At 40.2% G+C, this 22,606-nt stretch overlaps 1 pseudogene; it reads right to left on the minus strand.

Moving 5' to 3' along the window:
- Positions 1–22,606, minus strand: part of LOC138723114 (serine/threonine-protein kinase TNNI3K-like) — a 76,910-nt pseudogene that overhangs the window by 14,931 nt on the left and 39,373 nt on the right.

A 22,606-nucleotide genomic window follows, 5' to 3' on the forward strand; every position in this document is an offset into this window, starting at 1 on the left:
TTTGAACAAATATGTCATGTCATGGCATAGGAAAAAAAAAAAAGTCTGGTAATTAGATGCACAGGAGAAACAGGAGAATTACATGATGATTCTGAAAAGCCATCAAGTGCCTGGATGAAACAGGAGGCTGGTGGAGGGCTGGGAGGCAGAGATGATGGTAGTGAGCTGGGCAATGCACGTGGACAGACCAACAGAACTGGGCACTGACAGAGAGAATGCAGTTCAGAGTGGAGAGAGGGAGCCACTCGGCATCACCATTAACTCCCAGACTCTCTTTCTGTCCTAAGTGACAGCGGACAGGACAAGGGGGAATGGCCTCAAGCTACACCAGGGGAGGTTCAGACTAGATATCAGAATGAAATTTTTCACAGAAAGGGTCATCAGGCTGCCCAGGGAGGTGGTAGAGTCACCATCCCTGGAGGTATTTAAAAGACAGGTAGATGAGGTGCTTAGGGACACAGTTTAGTGGCAGATAGGAATCATTGGACTCAATGATCCAAGAGGTCTTTTCCAAACTGGTGATTTTGTGATTCTACGAAATTTCAGCATTTTTGCCACCTGAGGCTGGCAAGGAAGAGTGTGGTTGTCACTGCCAACCTTTCTCATCTTCCCATACTTCCCATAGTATCCTCATCACAGAACTTCCCTTATCATTGGTTGGAGTCTTGCCATGTATTCACGAAGTCTTACGCTGGGAGTTGGCTACACCATTATCAATCACTGCTATTGGCAGGTTTCAAGGGGAAATGCAAAAATTGGTGTCACCTCTGGAACTGTTAATGCTTTCATAGGTGATTATCCAAGAGACCCTCCACATGCACATGAGCTGATGTCCTACATTCTCCAGGCAACAGCTGGAATGGCCTTGCTACAGAGAGGTCCTGTAAGTGACCCCTCATCTGTCTCTGCAGACACTGAGGGAAGAGCCAGAGGACACCAGAATGTGATTTCTGCAAAGCAGAAGGGGAAAGATTTACAGCTGAATCTATTTGTTCTTTTTTAGTACCAAAATATATTTAACACTTGATATTTAGCGAATAGCCAACATAGTGAGAGTACTCTTTGAATAAATCAATATTAAAGGAACAGGCACCTTCCTGGAATTTCAGAGAGTAAAAAGCAACGAGTAATTATTTTTTGCCCTCAATAATACAAGAGAACCACTTTCTTTGTATTGGAACAAGTGAAAAAAAAAAGATTTCCCAGCTCCAAAGTTCACAAATATGATCTTTTTAGGATTAAAGCTACATTAGGAAATGGAGATCAAGAACAAGAATACTTCTACAACTTGTAAATTGTGTTCCTATTCCTCTTTTACAGCTGCTCCTGTAAAACCTGACACCTTCAGCATCCCTTAGGGGATGCTTAGGACAAGTCAGAAGTGCTTTTAAGATGTTCTGTGCCCCAGTCAAAAGGAGCAATTCCAGGAAATTGAAAGACCCCACAGGATGAAGAAAAAGGGCTGGGGTCCTGCAGAGATGGTTTCCTTGCTTGGAGATCAGTGTGGCTTCTTGGTCAGTGCATTAACAACCTGAGCCACTGGTGAGCATTCAGCATTAGTTTTGAATGGGAGACCCAAGGTAACACACGTAGCTGTCACATCTTTTAGCTTCTTAAGGTAGTTGTGGTGTTTTATCTCCTGAAGTCCCATACAACACTTCACACTTGTCACCTACATTTCCCTCTCCCACTGTAGTGAGGGAACACTTGTTCCTGTGGGCTAACTCTCGTTTCTCTACACCTGCCAAAAGCCATCTTTGAACATGCTCTTTCATCTGACAGTTTAAAATTTTGCCTGCAGCCATATCACTGCCTGCAGTCAAATCACCCAAGGCTGAGATCCCATGTAAGCAATCAGGCTCAGGAAGGTTCGGTATACTCCATGCTTGGACAAAAGCTGCTGAGGAAGCAAAGCAAAATGTGACAGCCCATCTTGGAGCCCAATGGTTGTTTTCTTAGCTTCAAGTATTCCTATTGCTTAGGCTAATCGTGGCTTTGCATCTGTTATTGCTACTCATGCAGCCTTTGACCTCAGAGTCTTGCTCCCTCTCTCGCTACAGACTGCAAGGTCTGTTCCAAGTTTTCAAAAGGCACAGTATTTTCTCTTTCACCTCCTAGACCATCATCATGTGTTTCCAGTGAGCTTTCTTTTGCGGATGAGACTTCCTTGTCTTTGGCTACACCAGTTTTACTAAGCCACGTGCCAGCAAGTGGAACTATCAGTTCTACAAGGCAGTGAAGAAATTGTCTGGTGGAGCAATTCTTCAAAAGAGCAGGGAAATTCTGGTCCACTATTGTGTCATTTACAATGCTAGCAGCCCTGCCAGGAGGCTGAGATGCATTAGTGATAAATGCCTGATAAACTCAGCTCAATGTTAAGTGCGAAGCTCTGTAGGGTCTACATGGCCCGAATTACATGTGAACAAATTGTACTCATATGCTGTTACTCAGAATGCATTATCTGGATAAAGTCTGAGGGACTGTTGTTGGGTGATTAGCTGTAGGGACTAATGGGATCTCTGCACTGTTGCAGAATATGCCTGCAGAGCTGCCACTGCCTTGCATCTGATAGGCTGGCTGAAAAATCTTATCCAGTGTTGCAAGTGGATATGTGTGCGTTTGCTGCCTGTGAGATGATACAGCAGAAGGCTGTAATTGATTTTATTATCCACTCTCAATTTTCAGCCACTGTATGTTACAAGGAGACCACCAGAGTATTTTCAAGTTTGTATTTTCCTAACAATATGCTTATGTATGCAATTTTGCCTTTTAAATTTCCTATTTGTCACAGGAGATGTTAGTCTCTCTTGTTTAGTCTTGGCCTTTTTAACTGGAAACTTGAACAAGGTCGAGCAAATGAACTCACATCAAAAAACTCCAGATGCAGCCCAGTGTGAACATTATCTTACTATGGAATCCACTAACCACTGCTTAGCTCAGGTAGTGAAGTTGTAGCCATATCTATTGTTGGATCTGACAAAGAAAAATGGCACTTTCTACAAGATTATAGGCTTCGTGCAATGTTAACTGCGAATAAAATGTCCATATGCCTACAGACATCACTAAGGCGTGTTCAGAAGTACACTGATCACAAAAGGAGTGGCTCAATCTCAAGCTTCAAGGGCATATTGATAGAGTTGTTCTCTCAAGAGCTTTTCAGAAACGTGCCTGTGAATGATGAAGCAGAGGCCCTGAAAGAGGATTTCTACAGACCTGCTACTAACACAAGCAATCAGAGGCAGTGGGGAGATTTACAGACTACAGCACTGCATGACCTTTCAAAGATTGATAACGGTGGATTCTTTTTAGAAGGAAAAGAAAGAACTGTAAGGTAAGAATCAGAATGAAACTCAAAACACAGAAGTAAAAATAGAGTTTGATTTTCCATCATCGTGCATTTATTGAGGACATACCTGAGTGAATCAGTGGTCATTAGCAAAATTCAGGGACATGTTATACCTCCTGTACACTGGCATATGTGGCTATAAAAATATCAAAGTATTCATGAGCAAGTCTAAGTAGGTGGTAGCCATGGATTCCTAACCTTGCAGTCAGGCTAAAATGAAAACCTATAGTGGATTATATTGGACTAATATAAGACAGGGACAGGAAAGTAGCATATTAGTACATTTCTCTGCTTATAAAAAGAAAGCAGAGGAACAGTACAAACTTCAAGATTTTCCTACTCTGTCTTCTGAAAGCTGATGGATATTTTTAATCGGCAAGAAAATTGCCTTTAAAGAACACCCTTACACTCCCTCAAATTACTCATACATTCACAGCACTCCTGAGTATGAGAATGCTATTGATAGAGTGGCATTTGAATAACTTTAACAGCGAGAGGTTATTTTTAGAATAATACAGTACCAGAGCAGCATTCTGAAATGCTCTCTGTGGAAGGAGTCACAAAGGGGATCCTCTGCCACTTTAAGAATCAAAGCAAGAAACATACCATGGTTTTGTAACTGTGATGGAGTAGATTTGGAAACTTCTGCCAGAGATGCAAAAGCTTTTTTTTTTTTGTCACTTCTCCCAAGTGACAGGGGACAGGACAAGAGGGAATGGCCTCAAGCACTGCCAGGGGAGGTTCAAGCTGGACATTAGAAAAAAAAAATTCATGGAAAGGGTCATTGGACACTTGAACAGGCTGCCCAGGGAGGTGGTTGAGTCACCTTCCCTGGAGGTGTTTAAAGGACAGGTGGATGAGGTGCTGAGGGGCATGGTTCAGTGACTGATAGGAATGGTTGGACTCGATGATCCAGTGTCTCTTTTCCAACCTGGTGATTCTATGAGTCTATGATTTTTAAAGTGTTTTTGAACTAATGCACTGAATGATGTTCCTTTGCATTTGAAGACAGTTTAAAAAGCAATAGTTTATGTTGGTTTAAATAAATTCTACCTGATAAAAGAATTTGTTTTGTATCACCCTCTCAGAGGCAAGAGTTTCTACTATCCCACATCCTTCTTCCAATGTCTCTCTGTAGGTCTACTCTTCTGCTCCCAAGACAGGGATTGTCTTCTTTGAGCAAATCCCCCTGAAAGTCACCTTAATAAAATTGTACCAATCTTAAACCTTTCTTAAAAGCTTGTATCTTCAAAATGCTGCATTTCTATACTCCCTTCATCCCCAGTCCTGGCTCTTGATGATGTTGATATCTCTGTACTGCAGGAAGGGCTTTCAAATGCAATCGGTTAATTTTATTGGATGTTATTAAATGTGGCCATAACATCAGAGTGTCATCGTCGTAGTGGTCTAAGGTGATAATGTCTTATCATTCCTGGGTTCAGATATTACCTAAATGGTTGATGTTATGCTGCAACTAGAAAGGCTATTTTGTACCACCTAGATAAACATCCCAAACAGCTATTTAATCTATATAATAATAATAATAATAATAATATTCCTCATTGTGATAAATTCCATTTTGTCATTTAGAAGACATTGGGAATGACACATTTAGCAGAATGTATGAAATCCTTACAAAGGAGTTGCTTTAAAAGTATTTAACAATCAAAGCATGGCAGTCTTCATCAAAAACAGAAGGCAGCTTAAAACTCCATAAGAATAGGCATTTCATTGGAAGCCACTGCCAGAATTAAAGGAGTGTGATGTGCAAAAGATGGTACCATTTTACAGACCATAAACTGGTGATCCATGTGGATTGCCAGAAGAAGGCAAAAATGTTTCTCTGTTACCAGGAAACAGTCTTACCTGCAAACACAGAAAGTGTACTAAGTTCCAGAATTATTCTACAAGAAAAAACCACAAACCATAAAGGTGGAGAAAGGTAAGAAGAAAAGTCAGGAGCAGAATAACAGAAGAGTACAGTATGATGAAAAGCAACCCTTATCAGATGGAAGAAAACGTTCTGGAATTGAACTGTGTGAAGAGTGAGGTTTTGAAAATACAGCACAATGCTTCAGCCAAAGACAAGAATGCAAAATCCAGAACAAAAACTTAACTATAGTAGAAATGTCAAGGATTCAGGAAGGACTTTTTGGACACACAAATAATCACAGATATCAAAACAAAAAATATGCTATAAATTGTGGATGTTAGGAAGTGCAAAACGTGCCAAAACTATAAAAAATTGATAATTTACACCTGGTCTACCCAGTATCCTCAGTTCTGCAGAAAATGGAAATATATTACTAGGCAGTTATACCAGTCTTCAGATTAACAGTTCTATGCATAAAGAAGATATGTAGGATTTGCAAGGCTTCCAAAACTATCCACCTTATCAAAACTACCACATACTCAAAGAAGGTGAAGTGCCACTGGAGGAACAGGAAGAGGCTTGTTTGCTAGAATTAGAAATGGTAGTTTTTAGACAGAAAGTGAAATGCCTTTAATTCCTTGCAGAAAAAATGAAGATGAAAACTCTACTACTAATGCTATATTGTACCTACCATCTGTGGAATATGCTAATGCTTCACCTTTAGAGGTAAAAGAAAGTGAGGAAAAAACAGTTATGACTCTTCTTTTCCTTTCTGCAAAACTGCAGATAAGTTACCACAGCTTTCCTGAAAGTTACTAGCATCATTGTGTTGGAAGAGTTCAACAAGCTCAAACTCAGAAAATAGCTTGTGATTAAAATATTCTAAAAAATTAAAAGTAATTCACCTCAATTTTACTCAATTATCTGAATTGTGGTTTTGGTAATGGGAAGAATCAGACAGAAACCACATCTGGTCATCTTGGAGCCAAACAGAACCGCACTGAATATAAGTGAGAGAAAGACAACTCAAGAAACGTTCGCTGATCAGAGCAGCCAGTGGTGTTCATGACCTGGAACGTATCTCATGAATTAAATGTAAAAATTTACATTTACAGTTCTCAAAACCAAGTCTGCTCTCTGTAATGTACAAGTTGCAGTACTTAAAACGTTTCAGTGCTTGGCTTACTACTGTTTGCTTGATGGAAAGTACAAAATCTTCCAGTCTCTATTAAATTCTATCTCCAATCCACATTGCTCACTAAGTTTTCTGGTCCTCTTTCCCTAATAAAGCACAGGCACCTGTTAAGTTCCTGGTGGCAAGGCCTCATGTTTGGCTTTCTCCAGGACAGTTGCCCTTCCCCTCACACCCTGATAGACTACTTTTAGATGCCTTTGTGGCAATCTGATAATCGATCACTGCATGCTTTCCAAACACTTAACTAGGGCTGCTGTTCAGGAACTAAATGTAAACACAGAAGGAGTTCTGGGCAGATTCAAAAAATTCCTAATTCTTTATTTCTTAAACTTCCAAACTGTTGGTTTGGAATCACTAAAAGATCATCTTATCAGGACTAGTCTCTTGGACCAGGCAACGTGTCCTCATTGGTCTTATCTACTCTGTGTTTGAGAGGAGAAAAATATATTTATTTAAAAGCAATAAACACAGAGACAAGTAAATATAAATAAATAGTCAGAAGTTTACACACTCCAGGGTAATTTGGCTCACTTTGTAGTGGTAGAGATTCCATTTTTATATGGAAATAAAAAAGAATTTGTGGAAAATACCTACAAATATCTGAAAGCAGCAAGCATTTTTCTACTCATTCAATAATAACTCAAGACACAATCGAAGTTACATAACTACATAAAGCTTGGTTGCATGGCTAAACCTTAATTTACTTTCCTCCAAAGCTGACCAACTCTTCTGGATTTTTTGACATATGATTTCCCTGTCTTAGGGTTTGCTGCACCGGTAGGTGGGGTTTTTAGCGAAGCCTCATGAAGTCAGATTGGCTAGTCAAAGCAGAAACACCCACTTTCCTGCTGTCTTGCCTTTCTGGCTGTGCGAAGCAGGACACTCACCTCGGGACAGGCATTCCAGCCCCTCATCAGCAGGGTAGAGATGGGCTTGGGGATGGAGTATCCGATGGGTGGGCGGATGTGGTGATACGCCATGTCGGCTGCTGCCGCCGCTGCAAATGAACAACCAACAGAAACACATTACTGTTAAGGCTGAGCATAGATGAAAACAATCTAACTCAGTTTAAACCCTAAAAACAAGGCTTGGCGGGTGGTGGATGGGGGAATGGGGTGGGGAATAAGTTAACTTTCCACTCACTTTTAAGAAAAAATTAAGAGGATGATAGGTATACTTGAGTTGTAGAGAAGGTGGTAACAGACTCAGACGTCTTAAAATAACCCACATCTGTTTCTGTTACAAAAATTAATAGTAAATGTTTCTTTAGTAAAAAATCTAGTAAGTGCCTTTCGATAAGTGCAAGACACTACTGACTAAGACTAAATTGCCACGTGGTTTCCTAATTGACTTTACAGGTTTAGTGAACCCATGATTAATCTCTCATTCTTTTTGAGCAAAAGTTTTTCAAGTCAAAACAAATGTATTTTGAACTCCTATCAATAGCTAAGTAAAATCCTTGGTTTGCCCGACACTTTAAAAATGATGTGAATATGGAATAGGCAGGGAACTGTAAGATTGCAACCACGAGATTGTGACAAGAACTGTCTAATTTTTTTAACCATATCCTGTTCTCATCACAGTATTCATCATAAGAAAAGATTAATTTCAGCCATCATCTGTCCTCATTGCAGCTTTTGTCTGCGTAATGATGTTTCAGAATGTTAATATCAGATTCTCTGATATTGTAACTGCCTGTGGATAGGAGGGGCAAACACAGTTTGCCTAATTTTGATTCCACTCCAACAAGGTTTTGGAAGCATGAATCAGACACTACTAGATTCATCTTTTGCCTAGCTGACACCAAGAATAGAAGACAAATGCAAATCAAATTAAGATAACAATGAAAAGCACTCTATGTTTTTCTGCCAAAGGTAATGCAAGTGATGTATGACCTATTGGCAAAATCTCATCTTACCAAGGTTAATAGGATTTATTCCACCAGTTTAATTGGGTCAGGCTTATACAAAGAAAGGGAGAAACACAGCGTGCCTCTGTATACTTCTATAATACTTTATAAAGTTTGTGTCAATACGGTTTGGGCTTTCCTTTCACTGTCAATGGGCTTTTTCTTAATCTAAAAATATAAATCTGTTTAAAAGTACTTTACAATGGCAGAATAGAACAATGACAATCCATTCTTCTCAAAAATGAGTAAAACAAAAAAGGGTTTGGGTTCTCCCCAAAACTCTGAACTTGGTGATGCTTTCCATCGCTATTGTGTGATATCCTTGAAATTCCAAATATTTTGTGTTTTGACTGGTTGGTCATATTCTGCCTTTCCTCTGGGTCAGAGCAACTATAAGCCATGAGAGGAATCAATGGCAATCTACCTACAAAAATATTCTATCCATTTGTTCTTGTTTATGGATCAGGGCAACAATAGTAAACTGCAGAATGCCAGTCAACATCTCCTGTATTTGATACCTGGGTGTTCATAATCATAACACGCCATTTCTTCATGCAAGTGTCATCTTTGCATTGTTTTTCTATGCAGGATGCATTGGTTCATTTTCTAAATCTAGTTTCATGTCTATAATCCCTAGACATCTATACCCCTGTCTTTCCTCACAAAACTCTATCCAAAGCACACATGCCAACACTTTTCTGGGTGTGAACTGAATATCATCTGTGAAAAATAGCTTCAAAGGATCTTCAGATGTCAGAGAGTTCCCTCTTGCTCCCTGGGCCTTGCAAAACATATTTTAAATGGAAGATTGCTCACCAGGTAACTGCCAATGTCCACTTTTGCATGCAGACTGTGCCTAGAGCACAGAAGGATGCCTTTGCACTCAGGCCTTGTGCAAGCGTGCATGGGATACATAGCACACAAGTAGAGAACTGAGCCACAGTTCTCAGGAAAACAGGATGGGATTGGTCTGGAAACCATTCATGGCTTTCTAACTTGATGACAGACCCACACATCTCACCTACAGCTCAAGCAACGAACACATCAGCACATCTGCTGAAGAACTTGCATCACATATATGCAGACCCCAAAAGAAAACAGTGACAACAAAGGCAGATCAAACAAATAATCCAATGCACCTATCTGCAAAAACACTCTTTCTTTGCTTTTGTAAGCACAACTGTGCTGAGATGACACAGTGTTTATGAAATAGAGCTCCTGTGCCTTCTGTGCACATGTATTTGTGCTCCACACTTACACAGTCTCAGCTTGGTTGTTAATCCCAACTGTTTCCTAAACTGTCTACAAACCTGAATGACACTTGCTGTGTGGCCTGAGCCTTAATAGTATAATGATCTGCTAATAAAATTAAGTATCAACCTGTTGCCTAATTGCTGTATTTGAAGTATATGCAAACTCTCTGACTGTAAAACCTTCAGCAAAGAAGTAAAGTCTATGGTTCATAAATATTAAATTTTACATTCTCCAGTGACTTCTCAGAACCACCATTCTTTATGTCTTTTTCACCTTGTCTATTTTACAGGTGATCATTGGGCACATTCAGTAGATTTTCTTGCTAACTAGAAGATACGCTGCAGGGTTTGGTTCCATATGAGTGCATGATGCGGACCTCAACAAGCATCATGTTTGACTTAAGGATTTGAAGTCATTTAATTGAGACACCACCTGTTTTAATAGATATTCTATTTGATAAATTAAGTAGTGACTTTGATTCAATACCTATAAAAATGTTTATTAATGTTCATCAAATAGAAATTTGATGAATGGATATCTTAGTATAGAGCATATCCTTATATAATTGGGTACTGTACTAGATTCAGTAGAAAACACAAAATTGCTTTTAATAAGGTAACTACTTTTATTTCAATGGACAATATCTAGTTGTCATTATAATCAAATTTTATACTCAGATATTCTTTTCAACACCTAATTATTTCAATGAACTTCACCAGAATGGCTTCTTAGACATCTAAGCCAGCACAGAGGTGACTGTAAACCAGAAAAAAAATGTCAGTGATGCATAATTAGTGTTCTGCAGATAACATACAAAATTTTCATAAAGAAAACCCTTTGCCCTGCAATACATTACTTTGAGAAAAAGATGAGATTTGTATTTAATTGAATAGTCATAATGTGAGCATATATCATAAATTCAGGGCTTATACATAGACTATAAGACATACAACACCCCCAAAGCTGCTTTTTGCAGAATTATATATAATTCAGATGTGCACATTCAGTATCTGGGTTTTGTTGTGTGTGTAAATGTATCTTTTATGAGCAGTAGTTGGAGGTACCACAGAAGACGAGGAACTAGCTGTGAATCATGACTCTTACATCTGAAAAATCACCTGTGTACATAAAAAGTATGTAAAACTACCTTGTACAAAGTCTCAGCTTACTTATCCATGGAAGAGGGAAAATTACACTTACTTAGGCCACTGAGAGGACCAAAAACATTAAGGAGAATAGCCTAGATCAAATGTGAGCATTTGGGAAAACTGCATCCCCATGTTTGTGGGCACCGACACAATCTTTGGAAATATGTTTTATGATAGGATTCGAATAAACTGTTGGTGCTCTGGAGGTAAGGAAGGACTCATCACTCCAGTGGAGGACAAGGAAAGAGCCCTTCCCTAGGCACAGTGTCTCAGCAGAGAAAGAAGGGACATAAAATGCTTGTCTCTAAAGCTGCAACAAGCCCGAGAATTCAGGAAAAGGGACCCTGTAATTCAGTCGATGTAATATATTTAAAAGAAATGAGGGGAGAAGCAGGGGGAGAAACAGTACTCCTGTATAACTTTTTATCCCTTTTATTTAATTTGTGATGCTCCAAGTGAGCTTTAACTACTCTCGAGTCTTCTAGGTCTACTTAGACCACAGTATGAACAGAGTAAACTGGCTAATTCAAAATTAACTGCAGCTGATATTAGAAACAGTAATCTTGCAGAAAGTTTAGGTAATGTAGGTGATGCTGTACTGGAACTGCTCCCAGGAATGTAAGTTTTGATCTTCAGTTAAGTGGCCGTGAAACAAGGACCGGTGAAAAAGGAACACAAATGTGAAAATGTACATACAATGTAGCTACTTCTCTACATTCAGAGAAGTTTAAGTATTAACTCATTGAGTATCTTACCTGGTTTCAGGTGAGCAAATGGAATTTCACCTGTTAATAGCTCCCAGAGGCACAAAGCATAGCTGAAAACATCGGCTTTTATAGTGTACCTGGTACACTGGGTGAACACCTCAGGGGCCATCCAGCGTAGGTTCTGCATGTCAGGAAACATAAAGAATACATTAACAGTGTTTGCTTCCTCACTTATGCACATTTTCCTGCATTAGTTTATTTGTTTTTTCTTCTTTTCCTATTCCCTTTCCTCCGTGGCACCACAAAATAACTGGTAAAGTTGCCAGGAATTTTTTCCCTTAGCTTGCAAAATCTAGGCAGTGTATTATTGCACACTATACATAACAACATTAGTATGGTAGCTGTCTCAGCCCTGTAAAGCCCACCTGACCAGACTTTAAACATGAGAGCAATACTAGAACAAAATCAGAACACCCAGCTTCAAGGTCTGGATACCATGTCATCAGGACCAAGCATGCCTTCTAACACCAATTAATTAACAGTCCAGCTAGCAGGCGGAAAAAATTGACAACTGCACTGGGCTGGCACCTTTTCTCTTGGACCTCGCCGCTTCCTGCAGAAGCCCAGTTCTGAGGCTGCTTCACAAACAACCAGCCTCTCACTGGAGTGATGAGTTCAAGGTGTTTTTGCAGATTCCTTTTACCTCATTAACATAATCTACATTCTTTACAAGACAGTCTTTCCCACTGAGATGTCATCAAATCCTGCAGGACCCACGTCTGCAGCAGCAGTAGTCACTCCTCACACAGTGAGTGTGCGTTATAATTTGTTAGAAAGGAGATTGTTAGAAAGGAGATTGACCAACCCTGTTTTGGCATCACCCACCCTATTCCACAACTAGCAATTAAGGTGATGCAAACTGTCATGACCATGGAGTGAAAACACAGAATCCATCTGGATTAAAACTTATGAAGACAACGGTACTGTCTTGCAAAGTTGACTCTCTGTGAGTGATGGGCTTGTAATGGAGAAAATAACTCTGAAAGAGAATCACTGTCTAACAATCAATTCCCTACTAGAAATAGGAACCACATGCCAGCAAACTGTGTATGAGGATGGGGCGCAATAGAGCTCCAAAGACAACTTTAAAAATTATTATTTTCTCTTGCATATATTATATATTCACTCATCTCTTCTATTGAAAAGGCTTAAAGGAAAAGAAAACGTCACAGAGAAACATTACAAGAGATGAAATTCTATACTCTTAACTTTGCTGTATGTTTTATACTAATTATGTAGAACAAAACAAGAAACAAACCCCAGGTTGTTTTGTCATATTGTCTTCATCCAGGGATTGCAAAAATCTAGATTCTGAAACACACAGAACAACAAAAAGATTACTGTTAAGCCAACACTGATACCCACCTCATTATACATAAATCTTGATAAAAAGTTTGTTGGTTTTCTTTTTTTAACTATCCCTGGTGTTTGGAAAGTGCAGATGAACTGTGATAGCTCTTTTTCAACAAGAGTGTGTACAGACAATGAAGATTCTGAAACTTGCCTGCTAAATTCAGCACTGGCATAAATCTACAAAGCTCCATTGACTTTAGTAGCTGTTTACAAAAGCTGAGGATCCAGCCCAGAATTTGTGACCGTGTGGTTATTTGTAACTGTATCTGGAGTCACCACAGTCACTGAGCCCTGCTTTAAAATACAGTCCCACAGAAGCCTGCCAGTCTTATTTAATGTCAGAAAAGCAGCCCATCTAAGAATGAGAAGTCCTTGCATGAATGTACTGAAGGTGTTATACGCTACGCTTTGAGATACATGTCATTTTCTAGTAAACACGTTTAGTGTTAGTGAATTTGAAGTTTGTTTATGAATATTTCTTGACGACCCCTTACCTCCAAAATCAGCAACAACTGCATGACCATCCTCGTACAGAAGAATATTGTGACTGAGGGAAAAAAATAAAGGTAATTGTTATGCAGTTCCTTAAAGATGGTGAAAACTTTACAGTTTTCTGTTCATAGGTAAACTCTTGAGGAGTTAGGATCACCTGCTTAAGCAGTTAAACGTCTATACATAAAACACTTGTAACTACATCTCATACATATTGTTAGAAAGTACACATTAACTCTGAGAAGGCAAATGCAACAGCCTCATAAATGAGAATGTCATTTTCTAATCACTACTAGATTGCAACAATTCCTGTAATTATTTCTAGATCAAGTATAGCAGCTTTATTCAATAAGCACACTGAATCGCAGTGATGAGGTGAAAAGGATGATGTTTGAATGTAAACACAGTGGTGACTGTTCAATAAAAATACATGGACTGACTCTTTTCTCTTTTAAGGCTTGCGTAAGTGTAAATTCATAGTGGTAATTCCTAACTTATGCTGATACATAGGAAGGAAGGAAATGATCTGAAGAGTCCAAATAGAATGGATCACTGGAGACATAAAAAATCCATTAAGCTGGGGGAAAAAATAATGATGCAATGTGGAGTCCTATTCAGTTGAATGACCACACTTATTAATGGAAGTGTTTCTTTCAAGAGGCAAAGGTACTTCATTTCTTAAATATCTAAATTTCTTTACAACAAAAAGACACGTCATCCATCCTGTATCTTACTGCAGCATCTAGGATGAAAACTTCTCCCTGCTTGCACTAATGGAGATTGGTCTCTTGGCATTGCTGGAGACAGGATTTCAGTCTTGCTCCACTCCTACAATGTTGGTTTTCATCACATCTTTGAGACCTCATAGGGTGCAACTGATGATGCATGCCAAGTCACTCTGGACCTGAACTGGGTCTCAGCTAAAGTGCCAGACTTGCATCTGCTTCAAGAGTCAGGAACGCTTAGAGAATTTTTAATGTTTCCTCTTATTGTCAGTGAAATACACACTTCTTGTCATTACTTGATGGAAACAATTGCTCTGTGGAGGGCTGAGCCTGTGCTGCGCAGGTCTGTGGCTGGAGCTGTGGTTTGTCCAAGCAGAATTTTGCAGACAGGAATGGGAAATGCTGGAGTTATCATGTGAAGGCTGCAGAGCTTCCCTGTGTCTGTTCCCTACCCCTGCTCATCCTAACTCCAGCTGCTATAGCTGGAACTGCCTGTGCACCATAGGAAATGGCCTGGATCTCAGGTGCCCTGCAGCTGGTGTGAGGCTCAGGCTCGTGGCTTCTAACTGAACAGCAGACAGCAAGAAATCACAGGGAAATGGAAAATTCATGCCTGATGCATTTGTTAGGTGTTTATTTCAATACAAAGTCTTCATCTTTGCCCCAGATATGGTATCTGGAGTTAGGAAGGAAAAACCCTGTTTGGTCAGTCATATTTGGGGCAATCTCTTGTCAGGACATCTAGAGATCAGAGAAATTATTTACCAAATATAATTACTTGTATGGACACCTGTAGAAGTGTTTTGGTTTCAGGGAAATCTTTGAAACCATAGCAACTGCAAGCCTCGGTGAATGTAAAGAACTGAATAACCACAATGTCACCTCAGATTGTCAGCACAGGTATTTGGAGGCTTAAAGTTAAACCTGCTGGATTTATCCTAAAACTACTTGAACCAAAGAGGTGAGTTATGGATTTGCGCGGTGGTTTAAACCTGTTTATTGAAGGTAATGCGAAGAAAACTCAGCTTTTTTTACATATGATTTGTTCAAAGACAGTGAGGGATATGGATAACATCTGAGAGGAAATCTAACCCTACGTATGTGTCCATTCTATTAATTGAAGGATTTTAAAAAATAAGCTTCCAAGTATGAACAAAACAACTACAAAAATACTGCCACACAAGACTGTAAATATTTCTTATCCTTTTTATATCGTGCTCATCTCCCCTGCACTGTGGCAGAGGGGCTTTCATGCCCTGCTCTTCACTGCCCAGCACTGGGGCTGCCGCCAGTGCACAGGGGCCCTTTCGCCCTGTCACCCTTCTGGCTGCTGGAGCCCCTGGCTGGGCAGCCCTGGCTGTGCTGGAGGGTTGTCATCAGTGTCCTGGAGAGAGACAGCCAGCTTAACGGCATTTGGCTCACAAGCAAACTCCCTTCAAAAGCCCTGTAAGGTAATGCAGAAAGCCAGTCACAAAAATAGGTACATATATAAAGAAAGGTAATCAGGAGTTGAGAACTGAGTGCTTAGCAGCTCTGTAGCGCTTTCGTTGAGGACTTGGGTAGTGTCAGATGCTGCTTTCTTCCTCCACACGCGGAGAAACATTCAAGCAGAGTCATCCTGGTTCAGTGTACCCTTGGTTAAAGCAGTGGTTCCTTTGAACTCATGAGTTCTCTGGCACCAGTGCCTGTTCCCAGCACTCCAGGTCCAATGGCTGTGGGTAGCAAGCTGTGGCACCAGAGGGTGAACATGCACCTGCTGGCTCTGTTGTCCATCCACCCAACCCAGCCCTTGACTGCGTTTTCCCATCTTTTTGTCTCTCAGAGTGGCACAGACAGTTGGACAAAACAAGGCTGAAGCCAGCACCTGGAGCTGAGAACTGAAATAATCCCCTGCCACTTAATAATGGCTATGCCTTATCCTTGTTCACAGAGCCAGGCAGAGCAGCCTGGGGGATGTGGGGGCCACCTCAGATGTAATTTGGCTTCCAGTTCTCCAGAAACATTGGTGTAGCACTCCTGGCTAGAATCTTGGCATTTGACAGAATTGGTGGCTGTGCAATAAAGCAGTCAAGTACACAGAAACACATCACCAACCTGCCTCTTTCTGACAGTCTTTTGCATGACAGAGCCTCCTACCAGCTGTCTCAGGTTCCTGGGCAGAGACTGGGTGTGAAGGACAAGGTCCCATGCCAGAGTGGCCACTCTGATGAGTTCCCTCTTGAATGAGGGACATTTAGAACAAGACTGGATGAGGATTTAGTAAAAAAGACAACGAGGAACAAATCTGCAATGGCTACTAGCAGGTGGATTTACAGATGAAGGTCCACAGCATTGATCTGACCTGAACTCCCATGTAACACAGGACATGCAATTCCTCTAAGTTCTCACTCCATTTTAAGAGTTGTGGCTAAACTGGATCATATGTTTTAGAAAAAGACAACTTGTTCCTCATTGTTGAGATAGTTACCCTGCTCTGATGGTCAAGGAGTCAAAGGGTTGTTCCAATGCACTGGTGTAACCTTCTGAACAGTTATAGCATAACCTACACTATTTATACGTAGCCATCTCTGGAAGGCTTTTAGCTGCATTAAATTTGTAACATAATGAATGTACAACTGCCACGTCACCACAGTGATCGACAAAACAAAATTCTTCTCATCAGCCCTGGTCAGAAATTCTAAAAAGCTCATACAGTCTTCCAGATGATCTTCTACTTACACATATTTTATAAATACTCCAGACATTTTGTGTCTTCTCAAACCTCAGTATCTCAACTCTACTTTGGAAGAAGGACACAACAGCAAGAAGTAAAGGTCTTTTTTTCTGAGTTTCTGCTATCCACTCAGATTTATCCATAAGATGCATGTGCACAAGTGTTCGAATTATTAACAAAAGGGCACTGGAATGGAGGTATTTGCAGAAAATTGATAATATACAAACAGAGACTAGGTTAATGTCCGCAGAAAAACTAAACCTCAAAGGTCTTGGAAATGAACTAGTTTATTAGAGTGGGTTGGGAAATAAGCCCAGGTATTTATGGTAATTTTCAAAATTGCAACCTCTGATTTTTTCCTGAATTAAGATGGAAGGCAGGCGTCTCATAAAGTGCTGTGCAACGAAAACAACATTTCCCCCCTGTAAGTAATTAAACAACCTGACTGAACTGTCCCATTCTGAATTTATCCTCTAAGCTGGCCAACATTATAAATAATGATAAATCCTAGGAGCCTATAGTCTTCATATATTAGTCAAATGCGTGCAATAAGGAAATTTTGACAATTCCTGGGGATAATTTCCGTGAACTGCATTGGTTCCTGAAAACAACCCCAAACTTCCCGGCGGCGCTACCGAGGTTTATCTGCAGAGCGGTCACTAGAGGGGGATGCAATGCACCGCTGGAGAGCGAGCCACCTTCTCTCCGAATTGTCTTCCACTGTCGGGCTCTGTGAAATGGGTCAATTAGACCCATTAGCAACAATTGTTTTAGCTTAAATGCATGTTAATTCCGGAGAGATAATTCAAATAATATTTACTTTGCCAAATGTGTAGAGAAAAAGAGCAAACAGTTACGAAGCACAGGAAGTGTTGGAGGAGATAATACTTTCTTTTATGCCAACTCTGTTATCTTACGTAGCACTACAAATTAAGGCAGTTTTGTAAGTTGCTTATGCTTGTCAATATGTTGTGGAACTAAACCATTTGGGACTAATAGGCTTTATCAGGTATACAGGCTTTTTAAAAAAAAAAAATCTTATTTTATTTTTTATGTGCTCAATCCTTAATGTACCAAAAAAGGGAACACGAAAAAGAAAAGATTGGTTTTGTCTTTTTATCCCCAGTGAATGGCAGTAAGCGTTAAATCAAATTGGTCTCTTTGACATTCTTGGTTACATCTGTCAAAGATAGACACATTCCCTGGGCATTAGGAAGACACTACTGATTTGATGAGCACTGTGACACTGTGAATGCACTTAGTGAATCTTCAAACCCTTAATCTTGAAAATACATCTTCCTCCTAATACCAGTCCCCATTTCATGGCCTTTCACTGGGCTGTGGAACTTGAAATTAAAGCTATTGGCAGCAGTCCTTCCGTTTCCGCGATGCTTCCTTTCTGAGGGTTAGGGAAGTAAAAGATTGAAGCGCTGTCCATCAAAATGACCAAAATTGAATGTAGTCCAAAATGCCTTCTCTTCTGTATTTTGTAAGGGGCTTAGTCTAATCGACTGGTAGGTTTTGCCATGCAAATTGAAATATTCTGCCAGAGATAAGGTTTGAAGCTAGCTTTGTATACTGTTACTTGATTTCATACAGGCATTTAATTTTGAAGACAGTCCAGCTTGGAGGAAGGTTTTGGATTAGAGAATACTCGAGTTCCCTCCCAGCTTAACTGTTTTATCTTTTCATTAACTGTAGCTTTCTAGGGATCTCCCTTTAATATCTTAGCATGCAAGCAGCCTTTCATGCAACAAACTGCATAGAGATCTGCTAAGGGAATTCGTTACTTCCCTGAATATTGAGTAAATACCTATATGCATATTTATACACATATGGGCTTTTGCTATTCTATGGATCCATAAATGCCTTTCAAATGCACTTACTTCCTGTTCCTCTTCTTCATATAACCGAGTATACAAAATGATGTGTCGTTTTATCATAATGCTGACACATTTGACAGCATATAGTTATCAGAACTGAGAGCTGCCTCCCCATATACAAATAAATTCTAGCTACTCACTCCCAGAACTAGCTATAGAAAGACTTGTCTTTTCTTATACAGTAAATATGAGCGCTTTTTGCAGATGACAGCTAATGGACAACAATGAAGCAGCATCTCTGTCTTGGTTCTGCAGGCTGGAAAGGCCAGGCCAGTGATTTTGGAGGTCTTTCTCAGAACCGAGAGGATGCATTCAGTGTAATAATCTTGGTGCAGTCTCTGCACTACTGCTTAAGATGTTCCATAACTGTAGTTTTCTTGCACACCGTAAAGAGAGACAGTTGCATTCTTAGGATTGTGCAATTTTCACACTGCCTTCCATGTGAACTATAGGACTTTCACGTGGGAAAACTGAAGTGACTCATGCTCACAAGGTTTGATGGAGTTGTTTATAACATGGAAAGCTGAACACAACCACCTAACACTTAATATAAGAAAAAAAAAGGGATCACTAAGCAGTTAGGAACATAATCCATACACTGTTTGACTTCAAATTGGAATTAGGGTTTACAGTGGCTAAAAACTAAGGTGAGCATCTACACTGTGGTCATGAGGTGAAAAAATGCAAGGCTTGTCTAAAGAGAGAGAACATAGCTGTTTTGGAAGGCACCTACTTCATATTAAGAGAGAATAAAAGTCCTATGATAATCCAAGAGAGAAGGTGAAGAGTGAAGATGGTAGATGTTGGTAGATATTGGTATCAGTTGCAGCATTTAAAGTGAAGGTAAGCTATGAAAAGATGGAAAGATTACCTGTTCCTTAAAGTCATTAATATATAGGGGTGTTTCAACTGCAATCTATGTGCTAGTGCCAAAGTAATAGCCCATGTTATACATGGCAGACTCTGAACTGGTTGGTTCTAACAGCAGAGGACTGTGTTTGTAGACTCATGTAAGGTCTCAGTCCTAAGCTGAATGGTGACTAAAATGTTTCTTTGTTTTATTATCTGCAGACTAGAATGAACAAGATACTAAGCATGATGGTGGAAAAATAATCCCCCGTGTGAGAAAAATGCTGTGCTTTAACTCCTGTCTGTGTGGGAACAGAATATTTTGAATCTAAGTTTGTTTTCCAGTCTTTAGAATTAGTTCAGGTTTGTGTCTTGTTCAACATGACACTCTCAATTGAAGGTTTTGTAGAAAAGAAATTGAACTGTAAGATATGAGGGGTTGGGAAACCATAGTTTGAGCTCAGTAAATTGCAAAAAATAAGGGTAATAGTTTTCAAGTAAGGATAGCTACTAGTTAGACTAAAAGGTGATCTGATTCACTTCACTCTATTTACAGCTTCTGAGGTCCTTTATTCTTAACCTTGCAGTGGATCATTGCAGTATCAGCGTGAAATTATTAATGGTTGTATCCTGCAACAGCCGTTGATCCCAGGGGGATATTCCTCTATACAGACTTCTGACATGAGCCAGAAGATTTATTGATTTCATCAGTGTCCAAATTACTTTTCCTGTAATATTGACCTTTTTTCTGCAAAAGCATATGCATGTGAGCAGAACAGTCTTTGCAGTAGAGTCTGGCTTGCAAAACAGTTAAAAACTTTTCCATGCTGCCCTTCCAAACCCTGAGCTGCATTTCTGAACCATGTTACCGGACCGTATGCAGCAGAGAAAGCAGGCTGAGTAAATCACAAGCCAGTACCTGTCCTTTGACTCATGCACAGGAGTGACAACGAGCTCCCTACAAACTGAGGTTTTCGACACCTCCCCTAACTGTGGTGTTGCTCAGGTGCAGAAACTCAAATTTAATGGTTTAACACAACATATCCTGGCCTAAAACCCTTGGCATGATTCCCTGCTCTCTCTTCTGGTTATGTAAATGTAAACCCCAGAAGACTGATGCACTGTAAGTGTAAATGTAATTTCTCAAAATGCTGAGATAAGGCCTGAGATGAGTGGTGATTCCTCAGGTGCATTCAGGACTTGAGGCTAAGGATGTGCCTCAATTAGGGATGCCCTGGCAGAGTGGCTCAGAGGGCCCACAGAGGGGAGCCCTTGGCAAGTGCCTCTGTCAGTCTGCTCCAGAGCAGCACCTCTCCGGGCAGATGGAGTTATTTTCCATGTGGAGATGGGCCAGTGCTGGGCCATGTGTATGTCAGTACAATGCTGTGTTCAGCATGTTCTGCCCTGTCAGTAAACCACTTAGCTCAAACAGCACCACAGGCATTATTCATTTCCAGCAGCTGCAACACAGAGACGAAGTCATGCCTATCTACACCTACAGGGAGACATGTCTGACATGTTTCCAAAGCGGCTCTTCATTTTCCTGCCTTCCACAACAGGGTCATATTTTCCTCCTGTCTCTTGACCCTCCCTCTTTTCCTGCTGCCTGCTCTCCTGTTTGACCTGGAGAACCTGCGCTAGCCAGAAACACAGAGGCTGCTTCTCTTTCATGCATCTGTAGGGAATGGAATTGCTCCTCTTTATACCCTTCTGCCTTTTTGACTCCTTCACTAATTTTTATTCCAGATGGACATGTGGCTGTGATCAAATCTGGAAGGCAGCATTTCAATGGGTGGTTATATACCCCTTATCTTTGTAAGGAGACACAGCAAAGGGAAGAGGTGCCTGCAGCTGTCATGAAGATGTGAGTACTTCATGGCTGGGTTTTTTGGTGTTTGGTTTTATTTAACTTCCTAATATGAAAGACACCCCAGCCAAGACATCCTGAAGCTGGGGTGCACTCTCTAATCTCAATGCAACACAAGGCAGGGAAGAAAGGAAGAAAGGAGCGTGGTTACAGTTCAGGCTGTATTGCAGAGTTAATATTTATTTCTGGGTACTCTAAAAGGGCTCAGTAAAATCCATTGATTGTGACAGAACTGTAACAATGGATCAAAATTCATTATTATGCTAGAGGGGTGTCTGAAGATGTAAGCTTTTCTTTCAGGCTTTGAGAAAAGCTTTATGGATCACAGTTTCCTGGGTGAGACTTTGTAGTAAGTACATAAAATAGAAAATGGAAGGCAAACTTGTGAAGAGCAGATACAAGGAATTAACAAAACTGAAGCTTTGATTGTTTTTCTTTGCTTGTTTCTACATTTGATCAAGATGAAGCACAGCCAGCAGCCAAGTGAAAAAGGAACTCAGTGTCTGTGTTCTAAACAAAACATTACATTTAACCCAATTTGGAAAGATCAACTCAAGTATGTCAAGATTTTGTGAAGTCAGTAATACAGAGGTAGTGATGCAGCACAAATTAGGATTATTTAGAAGGTATCATCTGTGACACTAATCAGCAGGGAAGGATCTGCATGCCTAAGAGGAGTTAAAACAGAACATCTTTAAATCTGAGGGGGTTAGGACAGTGAGAGCCATCCATTAGCACATTTTAGTGCACAGGCTGCCCTGAGCAGGATCAGCTCTGCACAAGGATGCGATCCCTCATATCCTGCATACTGCAGCTGCAGTAGGTGTTTATCCTAACAGATCCACAAATTAGGAATCAGCCATACTTTTCTGGGCAGCTCAGAAATAGGCTGAAGTGTGGAAAGGATAACTTTTTCTAGGAGAAAAAGAAAAGGCTGTGTTTTTACACATAAATTCATTATTTTTCAAGCCACTCTGATACTATCATAGAATGCAAATACATATTGCTGCAGGCACAAGACATCTACGATAGATGCTAGCAACCAGAAAAGCTGAAAAGAGCGTCAATAACATCTCCTCACTTCTGCACTTAACTAGGTCTAGCTGGATATCTGTCTGAAACAGCAAGATACTGTTCAATTACTGTCATACTTGCTAGAGAAAAGAGGAGGTTCTGTACCTGGTACAGAAACTTGATGAGTGAGGAAACCTTTAAAAATAACTGGAAAAGTG

This window comes from Phaenicophaeus curvirostris, chromosome 8 (genome assembly GCF_032191515.1).
Source record: "Phaenicophaeus curvirostris isolate KB17595 chromosome 8, BPBGC_Pcur_1.0, whole genome shotgun sequence".
In the NCBI taxonomy this organism is placed as follows: Eukaryota; Metazoa; Chordata; class Aves; order Cuculiformes; family Cuculidae; genus Phaenicophaeus; species Phaenicophaeus curvirostris.